The sequence below is a fragment of the Canis lupus genome, chromosome 17 (genome assembly GCF_048164855.1).
Source record: "Canis lupus baileyi chromosome 17, mCanLup2.hap1, whole genome shotgun sequence".
Taxonomy (NCBI): domain Eukaryota; kingdom Metazoa; phylum Chordata; class Mammalia; order Carnivora; family Canidae; genus Canis; species Canis lupus.
In genome coordinates this window covers 34,647,140-34,671,927 of record NC_132854.1, presented here as the reverse complement: position 1 = coordinate 34,671,927, position 24,788 = coordinate 34,647,140, and the positions used below count along the sequence as shown (strand labels likewise).

General features: G+C 36.6%; 1 long non-coding RNA gene across 1 annotated transcript in view; it reads right to left on the bottom strand.

The window, feature by feature from the left end:
• The window catches only part of LOC140608379 (uncharacterized), an 88,873-nt gene extending 64,369 nt beyond the window's left edge, over positions 1–24,504 (bottom strand). The window contains exon 1 of the long non-coding RNA XR_012010394.1: positions 24,390–24,504. This is a non-coding gene — a long non-coding RNA (uncharacterized lncRNA). The remainder of the gene's footprint in view (positions 1–24,389) is intronic.
• Between the last annotated feature and the right edge of the window lie 284 nt (positions 24,505–24,788).

Below are 24,788 nucleotides of genomic sequence, written 5' to 3'. Positions count from 1 at the left end.
AGCTGTCACCTAAGGCATTGGTGCTTGGGAACCTCAAAAGAAAAGAGGCATTTTTATACAGTTACATTCTTTCTGACATCTTGTGGGATTTTCTGGAAGTGTATAAAATGGCAAATACATTTGTTGTAATTCCATTCCATTTTAACAATATTTATTGAGCATTTGTGATGGGACGATTGCCAAGGGACTTACAAATTAAATAGAAATCCCATAAATTTTGCAAAAATATAAAATATTATGGCTCTCAAGGTACCTATAGTCTAAAGGGGAAATATACACAAAATAGGAGATATGCTTCGAAGGCAGTGGTTCTTAAACTTTAATATGCGTACGAATCTCTGCACTCAACCCTAGGGATTCTTTTGGTAAGTCTGGCCAGGGGCCTAGTATTTTAACAAAATCCTATGTTATTCTATTGAAGATAGTCTGTGGCTCTAAATAATGATACTTTTAAATGTACTGAATGAAAATTATCCTTATTTATTTATAATGATATATGTCTAAGCCATATATAAGGTGAGGTTGGCCTATCCCTTGAGACCCAGAAAGGTTGACTCAAATTACAAAACCTGGCCATATTAAAGTCTGAAAATATCTTAAAGATTTCTGTATATTCTGGGAAGGCAAATTTTCAGTCTTAAATTCTTAAGGCAGCCTCTCAGATACCTGCTTCTATAGATACTGTTTCTTTTGTGCACAATTTTTACAATGATGTGAACCTCTATCCCATACCAATCTGTCCTACACACACACACACGCACACACACACGCACAACATTAATAAATAGAATAGATTTTACTAAAGTTGCCAGGAAGAGTTGAGACAAGAATAGATGTTGTAAAATACAGTTAACTTCAAATTCAGCATTGGGCATCACATGCCCCACTCTCATGCACGAGTCAGAAATTTTACTGATTCTAAGTTTTGCTATGATTATATGATGCAATGTATGTAAAGAAGAAATGAGGGATATTTAAAATAACTGTTTTGTGGAGACATTGAAACATCACATCATTCTCCAGAATTCTTTCTCCCTTATTAAGTTAATAGAAACCGTGTTGACTGTGATTTCCTGGTCTCGAAAAATAGATGACATTTTAGGACCTTTCTATCCTTGAGCTTCAATGATTCTATGGGTAGTTATTACTGTTTGCTTAGAACTTTTCTCTAAGGCTCCCTAAAACAATGTATTTACATATGATATCCACTCAGCTCGAAACTTGCAGTAGTAAGCAGTTCATTTAAAATTTTGGGACCTAAGAGACTAAACAGGAAGTCAGAGGAGCTGTCTGCTATGGAACTGCTAAATCAACAAAGGATAATTTCAGAAGCTTGTCAGAGAACTCTATACATAGAATACCCATTACAGCCTAATTTACAGTACCCATTGAAGGGAGAAAAGGTCTCCAGACTCCTCTCTTTGGCATGAATAATACCTCACCCTGATTCAAAAAGCAATATAAAGGTATACTGTACATAAAAATATAAACACACCGACTACATAACCAAATTCAGTTATACATTAGTGGAGAAGTGTTATTGTTCTTGAAGTGATTAGATAGATCAGAAGAAAAGGAGAATCGTTGGAATGGGCTCTACAGAGAAGCAGAGATTTGAAGCAAGGAAAGGATGGGTGTATATTTTAAAAGAGAAATGAAAATGTTAAGCATGAAAACTAATGCTACATTGTTGAGGAATGACAGGAATATTTACCTGATTGAAGAGCATGCCTTCCTGTGTGTTATAGACAGTGAGGTCAGATAGTTTGGATGGATGCAGTGGCTCATAAGGAACGTTAGAGGTTTAATTTTAAGCTCATGATTAGGAATTTAAAGATGATCATTGAGAGCTTTGGAGGGTGGATTTTATTTTAAATTGGAAAAGGAATTACTTAGCAAAGAAAGTCAAATAGTGTTGTAAAGGCAGATTATTGGAAGATGTAAGTGCCTCGTTAAGTCCGAAGAATAATAAATGACCTGCAATGATTATTGCAGGTGTTCATATAATAAAATAATTAAAGTTTACTGAAAGCTTACTATGTGCTGAGCATAATTATAAGTAGATTAGCATGTATTAACTTAGTTATATCTCCCTGTCTAGATAGATATTACCATCCCCATTTTAAAGATGAAGACATTGAGGTATAGGATGATTACATTATATGACCACGTTTGCAATTTATATAAAGAACCTGAGATCTGAACCCAAGGACTTTGGCTCCTGAATTTGGTCTCTCAGCCACTGTCACTCACTAGGGGTGTCTAGGGATATAAAGACAAAGAAAAGAGAGATAATAAAAGTTACCAAGAAAGAGCTACAAGGATTTAGGGGGCAAAGAGAGAAAGGAAGTGGGGCACCTGGGTGGCTCAGTGGTTGAGCATCTGCCTTCCGCTCAGGTCATGATCCCGGGGTCCTGGGATGGAGTCCTGCATCGGGCTCCCTGCAGGGAGCCTGCTTCTCCCTCTGCCTATGTCTCTGCCTCTTTCTCTGTGTCTCTTATTAATAAATAAATACAATCTTTTTAAAAAGAGAGAAAGAGAAGGAAAGAAGATGAATCCAAAGTTTCCAGCATAAGAAACAGGAAGGATTGATCATGTGTTTGATAACTATTTAAGTTTTAAAAGTATATTAGTGACACAATAATAGAGAGAGGTGATGATGTATTTGCCAATCAATACATGAACATCATTTCTTTTAATATAAGGAATTCTCCACAATGAGAAAAAAATAGATGAGGAGTTGATTGTGCCTCTTAGTAGCTATATTTAAAGCATTGCAGCTATTTTTCATATGAGATAATACTCTGTATTTATGTAGCATCTTTCTTCTAAGGAGCTCAAAGCATTTTACCACAAAGCATTACCTTATTCATCCTCATAACATCCCCTTTTAAGAAAGGAAGTGTCAGGTATAATGACCACAATTTTACAGATGGGAACACTAAGACAAATGGAGCTAGTGACTTGCCAAGATCATAGAAACCCCAGTAGCAAAACTCAGAGTAGAACTTGTACTTTCTCTAGTTCAAAATCTCCTCCAATCCCTTTTTAATAATACGTCTCAAATTTGTCCAAACTTTTGGCAAATTTACCTATAAATTAGCGTACCGAGAACCAGGTTATAATCTAGTATTTCCTGAGAATTGTGCATCATGCATTGGGTGTTTTTTAATTGAGAAAATCTGTAAAATGGTACAAATCAATGCTTTGTTCTTTAAAAAAATAAAAATAAAAACTGTCCTCCTCAGTTAGGCATTTACTATGCTTGGCTTTAACCCTAAAGTTTTAATAACTATGTAAATCCTATGAATCCTGAGAAAATGCTGTTCTTTACCTGGAGAAACTTTAGTATATAGAAGCCTCAAGTTATCAATAAATTATTTTTTAAAAAAGACAATACACACATACAGGCACATACATATGTACATACACACGGGGGGGTAGTAACAGCAAAAAATCAAGCAATTTCCTTAAAGAAAATTCAGTACTTCCTTCTAAATACTAAGAAGACAAACAATAATACCCTTCAATCTTGAGAAATATCTTAAAACTCAACCTATGTGACTCTTCACTTCTCTATATTAACTAAAATTTCCATCTCATTTTATTTCACTTTCCTACAAATGCAATGCAAGATTAGTTCACAGTCATATCCTTAGACATTCAGGTCTTTAAAAAGAGAGAGAAAAGGCAGAGAACGTGTTGACTTAATTTTTTTTAAAAAAAGGGCTAATTGAATATAGTCACTATTAGAGTCTTTTAACAAAATCCATCTGTGCACTGGTGGGTGGAGCAGAGTACAGGATACAGCAGCACTGTAGTCAGTAAAACAATCTAAGGTCCCGGACTCAGTCACTGGCTTACACAGTTTAAGGCAGGTGTGCATTCCCCCTTTCTTCCTTCAGCTGCACATTTTCTGCTCTTAAAACGTGTAAAGCCTTTGAAAAATCCTACAGCAGTCTGGCAGGATATTCCAGTGCAAAAAAGAAACTGGAACAGCTTTTTCAATGACAATCCACGGAAAGAACAAAAATGGTGAAACACAAATGATGTACAACAATGTGCCAAAAATTATATCAAATCGGATTCATCATTAGCCCCGAAGTCAGACAATAATTTGGGAAGCTAGGTTGTAGTTCACATTTATACCATTTTCCAAAGCATAGATCAGGCCTCATAAGATTCTTTTCTTGTTGCTTTAAGCCATTCAATATTGGGGTAATCTGTGAAGTTTTTCAATTTATTTTAATTTTTTAAATTTTATTTAAATTGAATTAGCCAACATATAGTACATTGTTAGTTTCAAATGTAGAGTTTAGTAATTCATCAGTTGTGTATAACACCCAGTGCTCATCACATCACATGCCTTCTTTAATGCCATCACCCAATTACCCTATCCCCCCACCAACCTCCCCTCCAGCAACCCTCAGTTTGTTTCCCATAGTTAAGAATCTCTCATGGTTTGTCTCCCTCTCTGATGACTTCCCATTCAGTTTTCCCCCCCTTCATGTATAATCCTCTGCGTTGGTCCTTATATTCCGCATATGAATGAAACTATATGATAATTGCCTTCTTCTGATTAACATATTTTGCTCAGCATTATATCCTCCAGTTCCATCCACATCAATGTAAATGGTAAGTATTCATCATTTCTGACGGCTGAGTAATATTCCATTGTATATATATTTTACCACATAAGATGTTTTTCTTTGTAAGATGTTTTATAAGATGCTTTTCTGTGTCACAAGACTGCCACTAACAACTATTAACATTTGTGAACAATGGTCAATCATTTCCCAAATAAAACCTTAAATTCTGAATAATCAGAATTTTCTGAATGACTTGATTTATTGCTATTATGCTTTATGTTTCATAAAATGCCAAATCTAGTAGTCTCAAAATTGACACCAAAAAAAGCAGTTCTTTTTATTAACACAATGCACATTCGCCTATTTATGTTACAAACATTTATTGAATACTTGCTATGTTTCAAAAATTGTTGAGAGCAATGGGGATAAAGCAACAAACAAAAGCAAAGCACTGCTTTCGTGATGTCTACATTCCAGAGTGAGAAGATAGAAAATAGTTCATAGTTAATAAAATAATTATAATATGTAATATGTCTCATGGTGGTAGTGGCTGAAAAGACAAGCAAACTGCGGGGGCGCCTGGGTGGTGCAGTAAGTTAAGTATCTGACTCTTGATTTCAGCTCAGCTCATGATCTCAGGGTCATGAGATTGAGCCCTGCATTGGGCTCTGAGCTGAGCACAGAGTCTGCTTAAGATTCTCTCTCCCTCTCCCTCTGTGCCACCCCTCTCCCACTCATGGGCTCACTCACTCTTTCTCTCTCTCTCTCTCTCTCTTAAAAAAAGGAAAAAGCAAACTGCTGAAGAGTCAGAGTGGAGGATGAAATGTGTAGTCAAACGTTATATCTTATGTTGCTTGAGTTAAGTCAAATCTGGAAACTAAGAAAACCTTTTAAAAAAATGTGTATAATACCTTACACTATTAGAGAATCCCAGAAAAATCCAATATGGTTGGAAAAACACATCTGCTTTGCCACATTGGTAGTCTGTGGGATTTATCCCACATGAAGATGAGGTGCACTGTCTTTTCATTCATTTCATAAAAATCTATTGAGGACTTAACTATACACAGGGTCATATGTTCAGGAATGTATGTGGTAAGATCGAGGTTTTGTCCTCAAAGAAATGTGCTGTGATGGTAAAAGGAGACTCAAAAGGAATTTGAGCCATATTGGTGACATAAATGCTACCCAAACTACAGAAAGTTGAATAATTAATCTCACCTAAAGCGTTAAGAAAAGCTCCATAGGGACGCCTGGGTGGTGGCTCAGTGGTTGAGCGTCTGCCTTCGGCCCAGGGCATGATCCTGGGGTCCTGGGATCCACTCTCCCATTGGGCTCCCTGCATGGAGCCTGCTTCTCCCTCTGCCTGTGTTTCTGCCTCTCTCTGTGTCTCTCATGAATAAATGAATAAAATCTTTTTAAAAAAAGAAAAAGAAAAAGAAAAGAAAAGCTCCGTAAAGAAAAGTGACATCTGAGTGCCACTGTGGCCAATGAGAAGGATTTAGCAGAAAGAACAGCATGAGCAGAAATGAGTGGGGGAAGGGCTTTGTAGTCTCTGTGGGAACCGAAGCACAGAAGGTAGCTGGAGGTGGGGCTGAAAAAGTAAATTGAGGACAGATCCTGGAAGGATGAATGAATAGGTTTAAACTTTATCCTGTAGGTAATTGTGATCCACTGAATATTTTTGAGTTTTGGGCCAACAAAATATTGGTAGCTCTATCAGATTTGGGTTAGAAAGAGGTCTCTGGCAGCAAGGTGTAGGAAGAATGGAAAAAGGAAAACAATGAGGTTAGAATGATGGTTAGTGCTTGCCTCAGTCTCCTGGGAAATGAAAAGGATCTGAACGAAAACAGCAGAAATAGGAACTGAGAAGATGGGATGGTGGACATAGACCTTTTTATGTGGCAACCAATCTGTGGAGCGTGGAGCAGTGAAAAGGTCTCTTTACACATGTAAACAAATCTTCCAAATAAGAAGTGGGACAAGTAAACACCTCAGATTTCTTTTCTTTGGAATCAGTTCAAACATAAACACTGCTTGCAAAGTAAATACAACTTTCTATTTAATATAAGTAGTGTGGAGGTCATGATTGGTGTCCAACACTGCCAGGCTCTGTTTGGGATGAAAGTATAAAGCCCTAAGATAATTATTAACCCCCTGAAATATAAGAATAAGCTGCCGAAGTTAGTATATAACAGAGAGTTTAATTACACAGTCCAATCTACAAATGTAATTGAGGCACTAGTGACTAACATGAACTCGTGAGCAGTTGGTAGACACTATATTAACCAACCTTAGATTTAATATCTTTGACTTTTTGTTCAGAGAAAAAGATGAAGGGTCAAATAACTTGATCAATTTTTCCACTTGCTGGAAACCAATCACAATCAAGAATCATGTCTTGTATAGTTTCAAATCTTCAAAAAGAATAGATTACTTTTCCTATTAGAAGAATTTTCCAAAAACGAATGATTTTCAATGTCAAAGAGTTCTTCTTACTAAATTACTCCTGGTAACTTACTCTTTTGTATCATTTTAAATAATTCTACTCCCACCTTTTTAACTTTCAAATATTTGTAGAATCTTATAATTTACCCTGTAGTCATTACCTGCCTAGCTATATCTTTATCTACTTAGATCTTTTCTTATAAATTAATCTCTTCCTTCTCTTAATCATTTCTCCTGGCCCAGCTCCAATTTTCTTCCAATTATTTGTTCTGAGGTACCTAAAGTCTGATACTGTATTCTAGGCCTAAATCCTATCCAGATATTTCTTTTTTATTTATTTATCATTCTGCTCCTGTGTATGTGATTTGCTGTATATCAGCACCCCATAGACACTTAGCCAGGTACAAATGTACTTCATACCTGGAAGATAACCATAATTCCCTCAAATCTGATACAGAATAATTGTCCATTTTCATGTATCACTTGTACTATTATAATAAATCTACAGTTTTCCACATCAGCATTAATAAAGTATGTGAGTTGAATTTGTTTTTGTTTTTACTTCAACTTTCATTTCAGTATCATGTTTCTTGCCTGTTCTTTGCAAAAATGGATTATTTTAGAATGTTTTTATTTCCCAGAGTAGGTTTCACTAGTGGAAATGCATATATTGTCAAAAATTATTTTGCATGTTTCTCCTTTTATGCTATATTCTACCTAAATTAATATATGAACTAAGAAAAATTAATTAGAAGAAATGATTATCTTAGCTTCAACAACAAAAGAGAACTGTGAAAATTTATTTAAAAATTTGCCTTCTGTGTCTATTAAGTTGTTTATTGTGATTTTTTAAATAATATTTATCCAAATTTTTTAAGATCCTTATCTACTGATTCAGATAAGTACATAATTCTCAATAATAAATACAGAAATAGAAAGTGAGTTAATACATGACTTCTAGATTTACAGACTTCAAAAGTATGTGTTCCTTCTGCCAGGGAAACAAAAGATCCTTCACTCATGTCCCAACTGTGTGTCAACAACACAATTTATGAAGTTACATTCTCTCTTTTGCATCTAAAATCATGTGACGGGGAGATTTCTTTTTGCCTTCTCTTCTGTCCCCTTCATAACCTCCTGAATCTCAGTTATTCATCTATATTGAAAACAGTATCTTCTCAGATTCTGAGCTCTTTTCAGGCAAAAACCATATTTTAGTTTTTCTAACACTTAGCAGAGTATCTGGCCTAGATTGGCTATTCAATAAACATTCACTGAATTCATGAAGTATGAATTAGTGAATAATTCATGATCACTTCTCCATTGCTGGCAACCTATGCAAAGATAGAGACAGTATTTATAGGAGCAATGTTGAAAAAAAAAAAGTTGGCTTTTATTCAGAGTAAAACTACTACACTTGTTTTCTTCATTATTTTTCCTTTCCATTTTCTCTGACACCTAGGAATCAAATGTGTTCCGATGTACATTTATAACTATTTATAAATGTATCCAACAATTTGGCCATTTAATAGTAGTAAATCTCAGATATTAGAAAGCAATTGGTGAAATTTAAATAAGCCCCTTAAATGCAATAATAGTACCGTGCTACCTGTTAATTTCCTTATGGTGTACTATGATTATGCAAGATAATGTTCTTGATTTTAGGAAATACATGCTGAAATATTTAGGAGGAAAGAGGCATTATGTCTATAGCTTATTCTCAAATGGTTGAGATAAAAAGTATCCAGAGAGAAACAGAGACAGAGACAAGAGAGAATGATTAAGCAAATGTAGTAAAATATTAACATTTTGGGGAATCAGAGTGAAAGGTACATGAGAATTCTTTGTACTAATTTATGCAACTTTAATGCAATCTGAAGTTATTATTTCAAAATAAAGAATTTTTTAAATGGTAGTATTAAATAATGATTAAAGAGGACAATTTAGATGACACAAACAAAATTTATTTACCACTTGATGAGGCAGGCAGGCAGTCTCCTTTCACAGAACTGTGAAATGGGGCAGAAGACAGGGAGCTCTTACAGGCTAAAGAATAAAGAACATGGAGGAGAGAAACACAAATTATCTGATTGGCTGGGGCCCCACAGAGTCAACTTTGTGTTGAGAAGGAATAAGGAAATAAATACAGGACCCAGAGTTGGCTTGGCATTGGCAGATTGGTTGACTGTATGGATATACTGCAATTCTGGTCAAGAGGAGCATTTACAGGGACATGGGAGTGATCTAATTTTCTGTTTGCTGATGTGGCATCCCAGGCAGGAACAACTCTAATTTGGACCCAGAAACTTATTTCAACAGCAGTCTTTATTTGATTGGTAATTTATGATTTATAAAGTTATTAGATTATATCATTCAATTGTCCTCACAGCTTTTGGGTTTTCTTTTTTTTTTTTTTCTCTAAAAAAGGAACTAACTCAGAAATTGTCTACATCATTAAGGCATCAGAACCTGGGAGTCAAAGGCTTCCAACCTGAAGCACAGAGTTATTTGTTCCACAAACCATTCTGCTTCTCTGTAATTAAAAACTTACTCATTGCTTTGAGGTCTTTTAAGAGTTTTGTGCTACTAAGAACTTTTATAATTGTTCAAATAAATGAACTTAACCTTGTTTCTCCACACCCAAGAGTGTCAGATCCATCAAAAGTCTCTCTTTTTCGCTAACTTGATTGGGCCCCTCTGGACTCTCCCTGACTTTTTCTCACACTCCTCCGCAGCCCCTTCCTGATCACAGTACCAAGGCCCAGGATCACAAATAGATGACCATTGCAAACATATTCAGATTCTCCATGCAATCTGATCAGAAAGGAAAGTATGAAGGGAAAGAGTGTAATATGTTAAACTAAGATTGTAAAACACTTCTGGTTCCTTATTGACCCTGACCACATCTGATGGTACCCAAGTGCCTTGGAAGAATTGGGGTCGTCTCAAGTCTCTTGTGGGCCACTCCGCATTGTTCAATTAACTATGAACTTTAGTGGCTTGAAAAAGTAACCACAATCCCACATATGTCTCCCTGGAATTTATTTACATACTAGAAGAATATGTATGAGTTCATCCTTCACTCAGACTTACTGATTTCTGTATGCCATGCCTTAGTTTCAAAAAGTATCTTCATCTCTTTGATTTGAGACTCTTTCTTGAACATTTTAACCACTTCCTAATCGTTCCAAATATTTTTTTTTTTACTTTTTGCTCAATACTCACTGATTTCAATGATCTTAGCTATTTCAGGATTGTAGACACTTTGAAGACAGAATAAATAAGTAGTCCAAATGAAGTAAATCTTACTATGAGGAAAACTATTTTTCCTCCATTTTGAAACTACTCACTAGCTAAGTAGTTAAAGCTCTTTCCTTTTCTTCCTGTAAAAATTGACCCTGAACTGACAACAAAACCCTAGGTGGGATATTTAAATCTTAAGTGAGTGGTCAGTTAAGTGCCTGTGGAGGTAAAAGGACAGATAGCATATTTGGTATGCTAATGGAACCTATTTACTTCAAGGAAAGTGACAAAAACATCAATCAAATCAGAAGAGGCTATTAAGCATTGTTAACTCCCTTTCAGATGAGCAATGATTTCCATTGGGATTTAAATAAATATTCATGAAAAAGACCAATGACAGAAATTTCACCAAAAATCACACTATGGTAAGGTTTCTATACATCGTATGACAAAACTTACTTGGCTCCCAATTTCAGAGAAGTTTTGACTATTTGAGGCACATTCCCCCTTTTAAAACATCAACAAAAATTGGCATTCTTTTTCCATTTTAAACCTAAAATACGTTTATCTAACATCATGCCCTTGAGATCTCTAATTTTCAAAAGATTATATAATACCTTTCCCCACCATAACAATTACACAATTACTAATGCATTTATATCATTCAGAATATACTTCAATTTAAAAAAACTGGAGAGGTTAAAAAACAACAGTATAAAATCATAATTTAAAACTGCATACAAATTATGTAAAGAGCATTCTTTTTCTTTAATTAAACAAGTCAGACATTAGGCAGTTTTTCCATGTTTACCGCCACCTGGTGACAACTTTGTGTAAGTTTACTATTAACACCCCCAAATCCCATTAGTAAAGATTAGTTCAATTTAATTCAATAAATATCTATTGAGTTACTACTATATTTTTAGGACTGGTTTAAATTATGTTAGGAACACAAACATATAGCACGAGGACTCTCTATCTTAAAGATGCTTACAATTGAGATGGAAAAGTAAACAAAAGAAGCAATTCTTGTGGCTATTATCAAAAAGAAAAGAACAGGTGTTGATGAGGATGTGGAGAAAATGTGGATGTTTACCTTTGTATACTGTTGGTGGTGATGTAAATTTGTACAACCATTATGGAAAACAGGATAGAGGTTCCTCAAAAAATTAAAAATAGAACGACTTTGTTGTCTAGGAATCCCACTTCTATGTATATGTTCAAAGGAAATGGACTCAGTATATTAAAGAGATATCTGCACTTCCATGTTTGTGGAGGCATTATTCTCAATAGCCAAGACATGGAAACAACCTAAATATCTACCAACAGATGGATGGATAAAGAAGATGTGATATATATATATATCTCCAATATATATATCTGATATATATCCAATATATATTTATATAAATATACATAGGAATCAATACATATAGAAATATTATTCAGCCATAAAAAAGAAGGAAATCTTGCCATTTGTAACAATATGGATGAACTTGGAGGACTTTTTACTAAGTGAAATAAGCCAGACACAGAAAAACAGATACTGTATGATCTCACATATATGTGAAATCTAAAGTAGTTAGACTCATAGAAGCAGGGAGTAGAATGGTAGTTGCCAGGGGTGGGGAGATAGGGAAATGAGGAGACATTGGTCAAAAATGTACAAACTTTCCATTATGTAAGATGAATAAATTCTATAGATTAATGTGACTATAGTTAATACTGTATTTTATACTTGAAATTTACTAAAAGAGTAGATCTTAAGTGTTCTTAACACACAAAAAAAGAAAATGACAACTATGTGAGTTGATGGAAATGTTAATTAGCTTGATGATTAGTTTATAATGTAAATGTATATCAAAACATCAAATTGTATACTTTTACTATATACAACCTTTATTTGTCAATTATACTTCAATAAAGCTTGGGCAGGCAATTCTTAAACAATATAGAACAGTGCCTAAGTAAACACTAAAAGAAAATAGAAAAGAAAAAGAAAAAGAAAATAGGTACCAAATGTAGGCTTGGATTTTCATGCTTCTGGATGAAATGAGACTTAAGATAGTGTTTAGAAAACTTAAGAGAGGCTACATTATAAAGGTAATTGAAAATCAAAAGGATGTTAGACTTGGTACATGAGGTATTGGGAAGCCTGGAAATTTCTTTTTTTTTTTTTTTTTTTTTTGCCTGGAAATTTCTTAATCACAGGATTAATATAACAAAAATGGGGTATTAGGAAAACTAATTCAAGAAAGGTCTTTAATGTGGACAAGATCAAGGAGATGAAGACCATTTCGGAGATAGCAATTTTCCTATGAGTTGACATAAACCTAGGTAAATTAATATTAGGAGAAATAGAGGGAAAAAAAAGACAAAATAGAATATTTCAGATAAAATTTTGGAAGAATTTGGTGGCTGGCTTTGAAAAAAGAGAAGACTCATGACTTTGAGCCTGGCTGACCACTAGCAAAAGGAAGGATTCAGAGAGAAAACAAATCATGGGGGGTGGGGGGGACATGACAATTTGGAGATGCTGAATTTGAGATTCTGATGAGGTATACAGATATAAATTCCAAATTGAAATCCTGAGGCTCACTTTTCAGAAGTTCGTTAACTAATGATAACATTAAATGGTATTTCTCCATTTTTAGTGCTCTATCCTAAAGGAAAGTTTTACCTCAAAGAAATCCTCATGAAAATTAGTCTTGATAAGATTCAAATTCAACTAATTGAGTCCCTTCTAACTGCCAGTCACTGTGGTAGACACTTTCACATACATTATCACATTTAATTCTCACAGCAACTGCGTGAAGTTGTTTATCTAGAAATTCTAATTAATTATATTGTAATGAAAATGCAACTGCCAAATATTAATCAAGTATTCATTGAATTAATTAGACATATATTGTTTGATTTCTAATCCTATACTGCTCCACTGCCCAGATTCCAATTTTCCTTTTAATAGACATTAATAGCACAAAGTAACAAAAAGAGTAGTTCAATGTCAAAGAATGCACAATGAATAAATGCCTTAGCAAAAGCAGAAGCATACCGGGAGATGGAAGACCTAAGTTACAATCTAAGCTCAAACTAGGCAAATCACTAAATATTCTTGAGTCTTAGTTATTCATCTGTCACATGAAATTAATTATTTTTATTCAGTCTACATTTTTAGGTTGTTATATGAGTCAAATGAGGTATCGGTAAAAAAAAGCTCTTTACCAAACAGATCAAAGGTCTCGAGGTGGGGAGAAAACGGTATTTTTCTCTGGGTTCCTCTTCTTCTATTTTCAGTCTTTTCTTGACAAAGCTTTATAGATAAAGAGACGTGGCAAGAAAAAGGACTCCCAGTTTCCCTCACCTCTGTTCCTTATCCATGTCCAACATCCATCCCTTTTCCTCTTGGGTGCCTAAGTGTATGCCCCAATACACCCCTGCAACTAGACTGTCAACTTGTTATTAATGATTGTTTTTATGGTTTCACTCAATCATTGTTATAACTCTTGACTTTAGCCTCTGATCACTGACATTAATCAATGAATTGAGAAGTCTTTTGAAGAGACAGAGGAGTGTAGATTGAGCATACACCTGGATATTAACCTCAAATGTGGGCTGAGTTTATCTGTAGAGTATACCTCTTTCAAAACAGAACCTTGAGGGAAAAAAAAAAAGCTGTAAAGTCATTTAGAACAAAAACCCACAAAGAGCTTTCCCAACAGTTAATTTTAAATGTGCATATAATTACAAGCCAACTCAAGCATCACTGCAGTGTAGGTTTGATGTTAATGACCAGCCCTTCTGTCTTGGGGAGCTATGGAAGCACTAATCAACAGACACTCAGGTTGCATCTCTGTTTTTAGATCTGGTGCTTTTATCCCACATCCGGTCCTCCCTACTTTATCTGCCACAGTTCCTTTCTCCATCACATGATAGCCAATTCCCTTCCAAGTTGATTCAACATTCTAACATAGAAAAGGTCTCAGTCTTTCTGTCTGCAAATATTCAAACTGTAAGCACAATTTTTCCTCTCTGAACAGAGTTACTAATTGATTCTCTTTCACTACCTCTGTGATAATTCAATCAAAAGAATCTGTGTAGAGCAAGAACCATAAAAGTTTCTCACACACACCCCCTGACTCCTTCAAAGCACAAATACACATAAATGATCCCTAAAGTGCCTTTGACCCTGATATTGCTGGGGTGAGAAAGTTAGGGAGAACTCTATAGCTTTAGTATGATGAGGAATAACTCATGAGAGGCCCTCATCTACCTACTGCTCAAAGCTTTCATCCAAGACTGAAGGCTTGGATGTCTTTCATTCAAGACAAGGCTTCCCCTGCACCCTCCAACTTGCTAAGGAGCTAAGAGCTCCTTGCCACTGAATATTGCCTCAGTCTGGCCTAGAGCCAGGATGAACTGTCCTGTTTAACTTGATTTGAACTAGAGAGAGGCTCTGTGTATTGCAACTGCCAAGTCAACATCTTATTTTCCTTATTGCCAAGTATGAAACTCCTACCACTATCACTATAACAAATACTGTTTATGGAGCCACCGCCTATGGCATGGTGATTAGACCTTACAAATGTTAGCTTGAACCACATGAAACTTCCTTTTAAATTCATCAGTCAGACACAAGCAATTCTCTATAATCAATCCAATACTTTTCATTCAACAGCACTCAGCAGCCATGAAAAGTAGACACAATGATCCCTTTTTTAGCTGAAAAAACTAAGACTCAGAGTGATTAGGCCACAGTTAGACACCTGGGGAGGCAGTGGAGCCCCGTTTTAGCACAACTATCAAAGTGCCACTGTCACATCTATACATGCAGAGATAGATTTTGAGGACAGATGAGGGGAATTCATGAGACTAACTGTGGGTAAGAAACATAGGCTAAGATTCAACGTGAAGATGATAATATAGAGACCACAGATAATAACAAACTTTAGGTCTCTTTAGGTCTCTTCCCTCTAGCAAAAGATCTCTTCCTTTTCCCAGAAAAAAATAGCATAGACTACTTCACAAAAATAGTTTGGATAATATAAAAGCATATATCTCCTAGCAATTTAGTTCTTAAATATTGGAATGGCTTACTCATAAAATCAGTTGACTTGTCTTCTTTTTTCTTCAAAATAAGTAATGACCTGTTTAGCTACCCTAAATATAAATAAATAGCTAAATATTATAGCCAAAAAAAATAATAGGCAAGACTTCAAGTATAACTCTTAAGTTAAGATGGCAGAATGAAAAAAGTGTAAAGATCCCAGGAACCTGGGGGCATTGCTGGAGTAGCCATTCTGATCCTGGGTCACCTATCCCCAACCGCCCCTAATGCAGGACTCACACAGAGTAATGCAACCTTGAAGCAAAGGTAGAGGGAAGCGATTGGCTAATTTCATTCAATGTCATGGAAGAAAACAGAAATCAAAGTGAGGGATATCAAGTTTAGAAAATGTGAAGGATTAATATCTAGTAATATCTAGTAAGATTGAATAAAAGTGTATTATCTCGGTAATGTATAAAATCAGTGAAATGCAGGGCCAGTCTTGAGTAAAAGAGAAAGTGGAACATTTGACCCAGGCACTATGGTATGAAGGACACAGGAATCCTTCTCAAAACTACTACTAATATGCTAAAGGCAGTTGTCATGTTGTCAAGAAGATCTGCACACACACACACACACACACACACACACACACACACACACGTACCACATTCCTATCTAATGAGGTCAACTTTCATTCACTGAACTTTCTCTTTTCTTTAACTAAAAGTCATAGAAACAAATTGAAAGTATTTTTAAAGGAAAAAGTATCCATAAACATTCTAATCTAAACTATTTTCACTTTAAACATCCCTTCCAGATTTTATCTATGTAACTGTGACCTCTATGAACATAAGATTTATATTCTGTTTTTCTACCTATCATTATACCACAAGCAGGTTTCCATGTTTATAATTACCACTTTAAATGCCAGCATCTGCAGGGCATTCAATCTAGAAACTAGGATTTATGCTAAATGTTCGAGTGAACAATTGAATGCATTTTTTTTTCTTGTTGTGAAGCTCCAAATTCCAGTAAAGAGATCTGTGACGAGCATCTGTTCTTTCTGACTGTCCAGCATTGACTCCCTCTTCTTTGGAGGACTGTGGTAGAAGAATCCTCTTTCCTTTTGGAATACGAGTCTGTCCCTACTTTTGTCCACTGGCTTCAGGTAGGGATGACCTCAAACTAGGAGTGGGGCAGCGACTGGATTGAACAATCATATTCCATCCCCTTGGATGAACTGATTGGGGGAGGGGTCATGTGGCCCTAGGCAGTAGAGTGAGACACAATTACCAAAGAAAAATTCTATATCTGCCAGATTTGTAGTTGGTTGAGTAAAGGACTAGAATTACCAAGGCCACAACAAGGTAAGAGTTTGTCTGAGACTTTAATCCACAGACAAGAAAGGTTTGACAAGGGGTGTGGCAAAAACAAGAAGAAAAAACCAAGCTCTAATTAACTTTTTCTGAGTCCCTGGGAGGCAGCTAGGCCTGAATTTTCAAATATCTAACATAATAAATCCTCTAAGGCTAAAGTCAGTCAGAGATAAACTTCTATCACTTGAAACCAAAACGGTCTTAAGTGATTCTAAATCTAAGACACAAGGCATGACATAAAGAAAGAAACCAATATTAAATATATTAGTAAATATATTTCACCCAGAAATAATCTAACTATGATAAATGTGGTCTAAAAACTTGAAATTTACAAAATGCAGGGTCATGTCATTGCACGATGAGCCAAGGGACTCTGGGATGAGCCTACAAAGCCAGCTGGGTAATCCCAGGTTTGGCAGCCAAACCCATCCTGTTTCAGAGGCTGCTGGCTGCTGTCTGCAAGGAGTGGCCCACTTTGTCTTACACACTGACTCTACTCATTTTGGCTGGTTGGAACTCCCAAGATTAAGCAGCAGTGATTCTAGGACTCTGCTGCTTAGTTGGAAGCTGTTTTTGCTGGTCTGATCCAAGGTGACTGGGCTAGAAGGATCCTGGGAATCCAGGGGCCACCCCGTCAGGGACTTACTTCCTTGAGAACTCTTTTCCCCATCTGCCCTCATTGTCCCCTCCCCTGACTCTTTCCATAGAAGAAAAGAATTTTAGTTGGGAACATAAGCTAGACAGAGGAGTGGATCCAATTAGCTCCATTGCAAGGTTCGCTATTGTTGAGTTAGTGAGCTCTTATTCTAGGACAGACACCATGTAGAACATATACATAAAATCTGATTTAATCCTGAATCTCCATAAGGCCGATGTTATTAGTATGGCCATTGTATAGGTGAGGAAATACCCACGCTCCAACAGAAATGACCCTGGATGCCCCACTTCTCATTGTATATATGAGGACCCTGGGACATAAATGGTCCAGTCTGGCCCAAGGGCATCCAGCAAATCAATGAGGTTCAGGGCTTGGACTCAGCCTTCCTGATTCTGTTCTCCTTTCTCCATTAGGCTCACTTGGCTTTCTGTCCTATAGCACTTAAGAACAGACATAGAAATTGGGCAAAACTAATTTTTGACAAACACAAACAGAGACAGAACATCAAGCTTAAAAACCAGTAAGAAGGGAATTGATCAAGTTTGGGGAATAAGCCATTGTGGCATCTGGTAAAGGATATGCGAGACGAGATGCAGATCATGCCTCCTCAGAGGAGGAAAATAATTGAATAGAAGAAACAACTCACAATGTCCTTATGTTCAACTGTCATATTTATAATCTCCCCTTTCCAGTATAAACATAACCTTGATGAGGGAAATTTCCATGGCAAAAAAATGGAAGAACGAGTAAGAACAAGGAACTAATGAGATTAAGTGTCAAAAGGGCTAGTCTTTTTCCTGTTTATTAAACAACACCTCGTAAGAGTACGTAACTGCAAGCAGTGGATAAGTGAGTGGGTAGAAATCAGGCATTGTGAGATAAAGGTGATTCAGAAAATTAAAATGATAGAGAGTGGGGAATTTACTCACCTAATTAAGGCCAGTTTAAAAGCTCAGTCAGTGCAGTTGGTACTTGAAATGATGTCTAGGAGTGAGTGACTAGGGTCACTCGATGTGCGCTCCTATTCCATCCCGTCCCAAAGAAAAGCATTAAAAGGAAGAAATGGCCAGTTTCTCACCTTTCTTAATGCATCACAAGGATCAGATCCAAGCACAAATCTCTCTTAAAGAGCTTGGATAAGCACCACAGGGTGCCGAGTAAAACAGACACAAAGAACCCCAACGTGGCTTATTTAACTAGCTAATTGTTAACTGGTAGGAGGTGGGTGATGGCAAGGAGTGGAATGGGCCCGCCTTCTGCATGAATGAATTCAGCACATGGAATTCATGTTCATATTTACATTTATAACTTACAGAATTTCTATGTCATTGACCCCAAGCTGATAAACAAAATTACAAAGTTCATTTTCATTTCACAGACTTGGCCAATCTCATCAGTCTCCCCATTAGGTTTTCATATTAAAAGAAAGAGAAAAAAAAAGTGAGAAAGCATATGTTTATAGCCAAGAATAAATATAACAATAATAAAGGAAATAAAAAAGGAAAACTGACCTTGGCACAGTTGCTTAAATTTTTCCACCTTTCTCATATGGACAGTTTCCAAGTTCTACCATTTCAAAGAAAACACCTCATCGAAGAACACGTAATTGCATGTTGTTTCCATTCTTTAAATGTGGGAAATGAAGCCTTTTCACATTCACATCATCAGCTGTGCCCCAGGAAACCTTCCATTCTTTCCAAATTAGTTTTTGTATCATTAAACCAATCAGCATTAGGTGCTTAGGATTATTTTCTGGAATAAACCCTGAATCATTACCTACATCATGTATGTAATAAAGTCAAATAATGACATCATTATATAGCACGTGAGCACTGACCCTAAATGACCAGGACCTAAAAGAAATCAGGGCAGTCCTAATAAGAATCAGGCAGGATGCCTAATGAAAATCAAACAGCAAGCCTAATAAGAAACAATGTATTTTGCCTCTCCTTCAAATTCACTTTTGATTTGCTTTTCATGAGAATCCCTGTTTGAAGTAGAGCTCCCGCAGGCTGGAATCCTCAGAGCTAACTCTGAGATGAGTAACTCCCAGGTGGTTCTCTGGGCCATTTGATCTAGGACAAGAACCACTCGCTCATGCAGTAAGTATTTGTTGGGCATTTACCATAACATAGGCTTCAACTTGGTGTTTTTTTATTCTACAAACATTATTGAGTGACTAGTGTAAGCATGGATGGTGCTAGACTCAGAAATCTAAGCAATAAATAAGAAATGTCATAGACACCGCTTAAAGTGTATTTACTACATTGCACAAATACGTATGTGTTATTTATCGATAATTTCATATTCCCAGCAGCCCTATGAGAAAGTGTATGTTTTGCCCCCACTTTCCATGAAAAGTAAGACTAATCGAGATTACAAGACTTATCCAAATTCACACTGCTGGAGAGGGGTGGAGATGGTGGGGAAAATTCAGCCTCTGTCCAGCTCAAGCAGCACATTATATTCCACCGGAACCATTTGAAATTGCTGATGTTGGACTATTGTCTGACCTACAAAATGACAAATACGTTTTTCCAAAGGAGAGCTCAGGGTATGATCGTGAAGACTGAAAGACAAACATAAACCCCAATTAAGAGACAGATTTGCCATACGGGGAGTCCTCACATCACCAGGTGAGTGTGCCCAGCCCCCTTCCAACCTTGCCAGTCACAATTCTGTAAGCCCACATCTCTTCACTTGTCTGTGAGCCCAAATCTCTTCACTTCCTGTGTCTACCCAAAACCCAGCACAGATAGAAGAGAGCACATCATGCGCTCTTCTGAGTCCTCCTGTATCTCATCCTGTCTGAGACCCCAACCACTCTCCTCATAACTTTAATAGGCTTGGGATTGAAAAGCCAAAAAGATTTGCCAATATTTGCCCCGCCATAGAAGAAGCAGCAAACAGCATGGGCAGAGAGGAGCCGGTGTGTGCCAAAGGAGAAACGAAGGCCAAGCACAGGCAGGATGTCAAATGGATTTTTGCAACATTCTTTCGTATAGATTTCTTATAAACTTGCGTGTATGACTTACGTTCTGTCCTGCACCTTGCAAATCTCAAAGAATGGATATCATATGAGCATCCATGTGTTTTTGACAACATATAAATGATACTTTAAAAGGTGGAAAATTTCCCTCTTGTGCACAGTGGATGACCTCCAAGTAATCCAAGCATCTCCCCTCCCCTCTTCCCACTGCATGCATTCCACTAGTAATAACTCAGCATGCATAAGCCTCATGGAAAGATTAGAAGCTTGTCTATCTCTGAGTATGATTAAGTATGAGAAAAATTGTTCAAAGTGGTTAATCAAAATAATGTTTACAGGGAATTAACCTTCTGCTTTCAAGACTATCAGCCTCTTGAAAGCAAGGACCACGCCTTTAATTCCGAATCGTTCACAGGTTAAATAACACCAACGAAAATCTTGCTTGGTTGCTTTATTTAGGTCTCTGATAGTATTTGTAACTCTTCAAGAGATAAACCGAGTAAGAAATTGTGTTTGTAGCCTTGATGTTTGTAATCAGAAAAGGGCTGAGTTGCAGGAAACAATGTTTTATCAGTCAACCATTAAAAATATTCCACATGGTATTAGGCCTATGCAGAGCCCAAACTGACCAACATGAAATACTTCATCTCCTTGGACAACACATCCCGTAAATTATGAAAAGAAAATGGTATTTTATGAGAGCCAGGCAACCTCATTTTCTAGGCAGCACATTTCATTCATATTGCGGTTATTAATAGGTCACTTACAGGATTCATGACTGGTGCCACTGCGTGAAGGTACCCATACATGGACAATCACCGTGGTGAAAAGTAGTATATCTCAGTTCTTTCCAGGGCAGTAACTTTATCAAAACTATCACAGGTGTCCTTTGAACTCTACTCAAACATTCTCTAATTGGATTTTTGGTTGTGTTCACCAGAGTCCCTATAAGAGCTTTTTTTTTTTTTTTTTTTTTAACTTCGAGATTTTCAAAATCTCCTTTTCACTAATGAATTTTACCTACAAAAGTTAACATTTCCTCCATGGACTACTGTGTGTAACTGGTTGTACTTTTTTATAATTCTTGAAGCAGCTAGTCTTTTGCATGAGCAAACATATTCAATATTTTTAAAATGAGAAGTTGAAGAACACACAGGATGAGATGTCACTATAAAAGGAGCTCGGACAGATAATTAAGGATTAAAATCTAAACCATTCCCTCTCATACAAGGTAGAGCAAGAAGCACGGATGGCTTCCATCTCCTTAGAGAAATACAGCTACAATGTACCCGACAAGGCATTCTCTAGTTTTCATTATAAAGTTAATATTTATCTTAGAGCATTGAGTTTATCTTACCAACATATCTCATTCAGAAAAGGAGGAATTTCTTGATTTACCACATTAAAGTAAATATTGCTATGAGATACATGTTAAATTTTTAATAAAATCACCCTATCTTTGTTGGATCAGAGAGCCGCTTGAGCTGAGATACAAACAAAACCAAATAAAAATACATAATTCCAAATACTGAGCATCACTGCACATGGTGACGAGCCTGCCCGTGACGATTGCAGTTTTATATGACTGAGCATTTCAGAGCCTCAACTAAGTTTATTATAAGTCATCATCTTAGAGCTAAAATGGGCAATTACCTGTAATGCTGACCCACAGGATCGTGTTTCAGAGCTGCATACTCCTCGTGCTTGAACTATGCCCCCCAAAAGGCACAAAAGTGAAATTCAATTCAATTAGATTTACAAACATCATCCTTTGCCCCGTGTGGATATATTTTTAGTATGGGAGATTTATTAGCATGGTGTGTTTATCTTTGCACGGGCTAGAGCCAGATGTAAAACCCAGTTTGTTTTCACTCATCCTATATCCTTTAAGTTAGCAATAAACATTCTATTACTCAAGAGCAAAAGCAGCCTGATGGGGTGATCCTGATTCTCTGCCTCATGTGAAGGAGAATGAGAAGTGGGCAAGCCCAGGAAGGCTTCACGTCTTCGGGAAGTGATTCTCCAGCAGCCTGCAGTTAGCGCTCGGGGTCTCTTCCCATCCTGGAATAAGCTCCAGAGAGGCCACAAGACAAAATGGACACAGAACAGAGTTCTGCTTCAAATCCTTCAGTTCAGAAGGAAACAATGAAGTCAAATCCTCAAAACATAGTATATAAATTAAATATCTATATTCAGGACTATATCTCACCTCAGCCTGGCTTCCTTTGTGTTGCTCCCTGTGACAGAAAAGCACCTCCAGCCTTAAGACCACAGACTCTAGGGGCAACTGGGGGGCTCAGTTAAGCGTCTGCCTTCAGCTCAGGTCATGATATCAGGGTCCTGGGATCGAGCTCTGCATAAGGCTCCTTGCTCCGTGGGGAGTCTGCTGCTTCTCCCTCTTCCTCTGACGTTCCCCTGATTGCACTTTCTCTCTCTCTCTCTCTGTCTTTCTCTCTGTATCTCTGTCTCTCTGTCAAATAAATAAATAAAATCTTAAAAAAAAAAAAAAAAAAAGACCACAAACTCTGCAGCCAGATTGCCATGCATTTGAATCCCGGCTCTGCCATTTACTAGCTGTGTGACCTTGGGAAGCTACACAACCTCTCTGGGTCTGGATATTCTCATCTATACAAGGGAGAAAATAATTATATCTGTATCCTAGAGTTGATATGAGCTTTAAATGAGTTAATATTCATTAGCTCCTGGAAGGAGTCTGGCACATAATAAATGGCGCTGTGTAAGTACTTATTAAATAAAGTGAAATCCTGGTTCTACCAGCTTCCTTGATTTATAGCATGAGAGAACTGAGGATAAATTCAAACCCTACCTCTTGCTCCAACTCCACGTTTTCCCCTCCCCCTCTGCCCAATTCATTGACCTTTTAATCATAATCAGAGGTACTTTTTCTCTTAATAACAAGGAAAGCTAAAGATTAGTAACTACTCCATACGTACTAGGTTCATTATCACATTCAGTCCTCATAAAAATGAATGAAACTGGTATTACTGTTACCCCCATTTAACAAATAAAGGTTAAGTAAATTGTCCAAGATAACATAGTTTGCATGGAGCAGAACCAGGATCAGAACCAGAAGATGTTGAGGTTTGCTTCATAAAAGGAAAATCTATTGTACCAAGAAATTCCCTAATGAATAGACCTCTTACAAAACTAATCCTCATTCAAAAATCCTTAACCTAGTCAAACTCACTGTATCAATCAAAACTCAGACAACCTACCAATCCAGGAGAATGAATGATGGTTGCTTTAAACCACTGAGTTTGGCACTGGCTTCTTATACAATATATTTATAGCAAAATCTCACTGACACAGGCTTTTTGTATGCTTTCGATAAATGGTAACAACCCCAAGCGTGCGCACGCACATACACACACACACACACACACACACACACACATTAATTTTAGACTGATTATGTAAATGCAACATGAATAAAGCTTCTCCTAGAAAAACAATTCTTTTTTCCTTAACACTACATTGCCCCGTATTTTGGGTTCATGTGCCTTTAAAAAATGAAATTGTAAACTTGACAAAAAAATCCAGGATTCCATGAAGTCAAAGAAAGTGCTCTCATAAGACTATACGACAGGCAAAGCCAACAACCAAAACAATCAGAAAGTGTTAAGCTAGTCAACAAAGAAGAGAAATATCAACAAGTGTGACGACACAACAAATGTTTTCAAAGAGATCGATTCAAGTATCAAAGAATCAGGGGATACCCTTGCAAAAATTGATAGTCTTTAAATAATTCCAAAAAATGATTTCTTATATAATCATACGAGGCAAATAAGCCAAGACAGCAACTCTTCCTCCAGGAGACAGAGCTGAACAGAAAGAGCACGAACTGGATTCTGCCCAAAAGAAAAACACCGGATACATTTTTTGGTATAGTTGAAAATAAAATCTAAATTTGATTAAAAGTACGAGCAGCTGAAAAAAAAAGTATGAGCAGCTGAACATATTTTTATAATTCCTAATTTTACTGGTCATGATAAAAGCCCACGCAAGCCATTTTTACCTGACCACATTTCAGCCAGCATTTTTAAGTGGATGCACTTGCAGAAGCTTTTTCCTCCAGTACGAATTATTCTCAGGTAACAAGTTAAGGAGGACTTCCTCTCTCTCATTTCTCTGTTAAAGAGTTGCTAAAAAGCAAACCCAACTAAGTCAAAAAAAGATTATAACAAGAGTAATTCTGCTATCTGGTGGCAAAACACACAAACAACAAGAGCAGGTGATGGGACTGAGTACCAACGAATGGGTCTAATTTTTATTACCTTTTCCCCAAAAATGACAGGTTTTCTATTCTGAACTAAAAACAAACTACTTAGATTTTTGTCAAGGAGTCGTTGACATCAGAAAGGAAAAAAAAGGAAAGGATAAAGCCGATCATTGAATACTGCGTTAGCATCTTAGA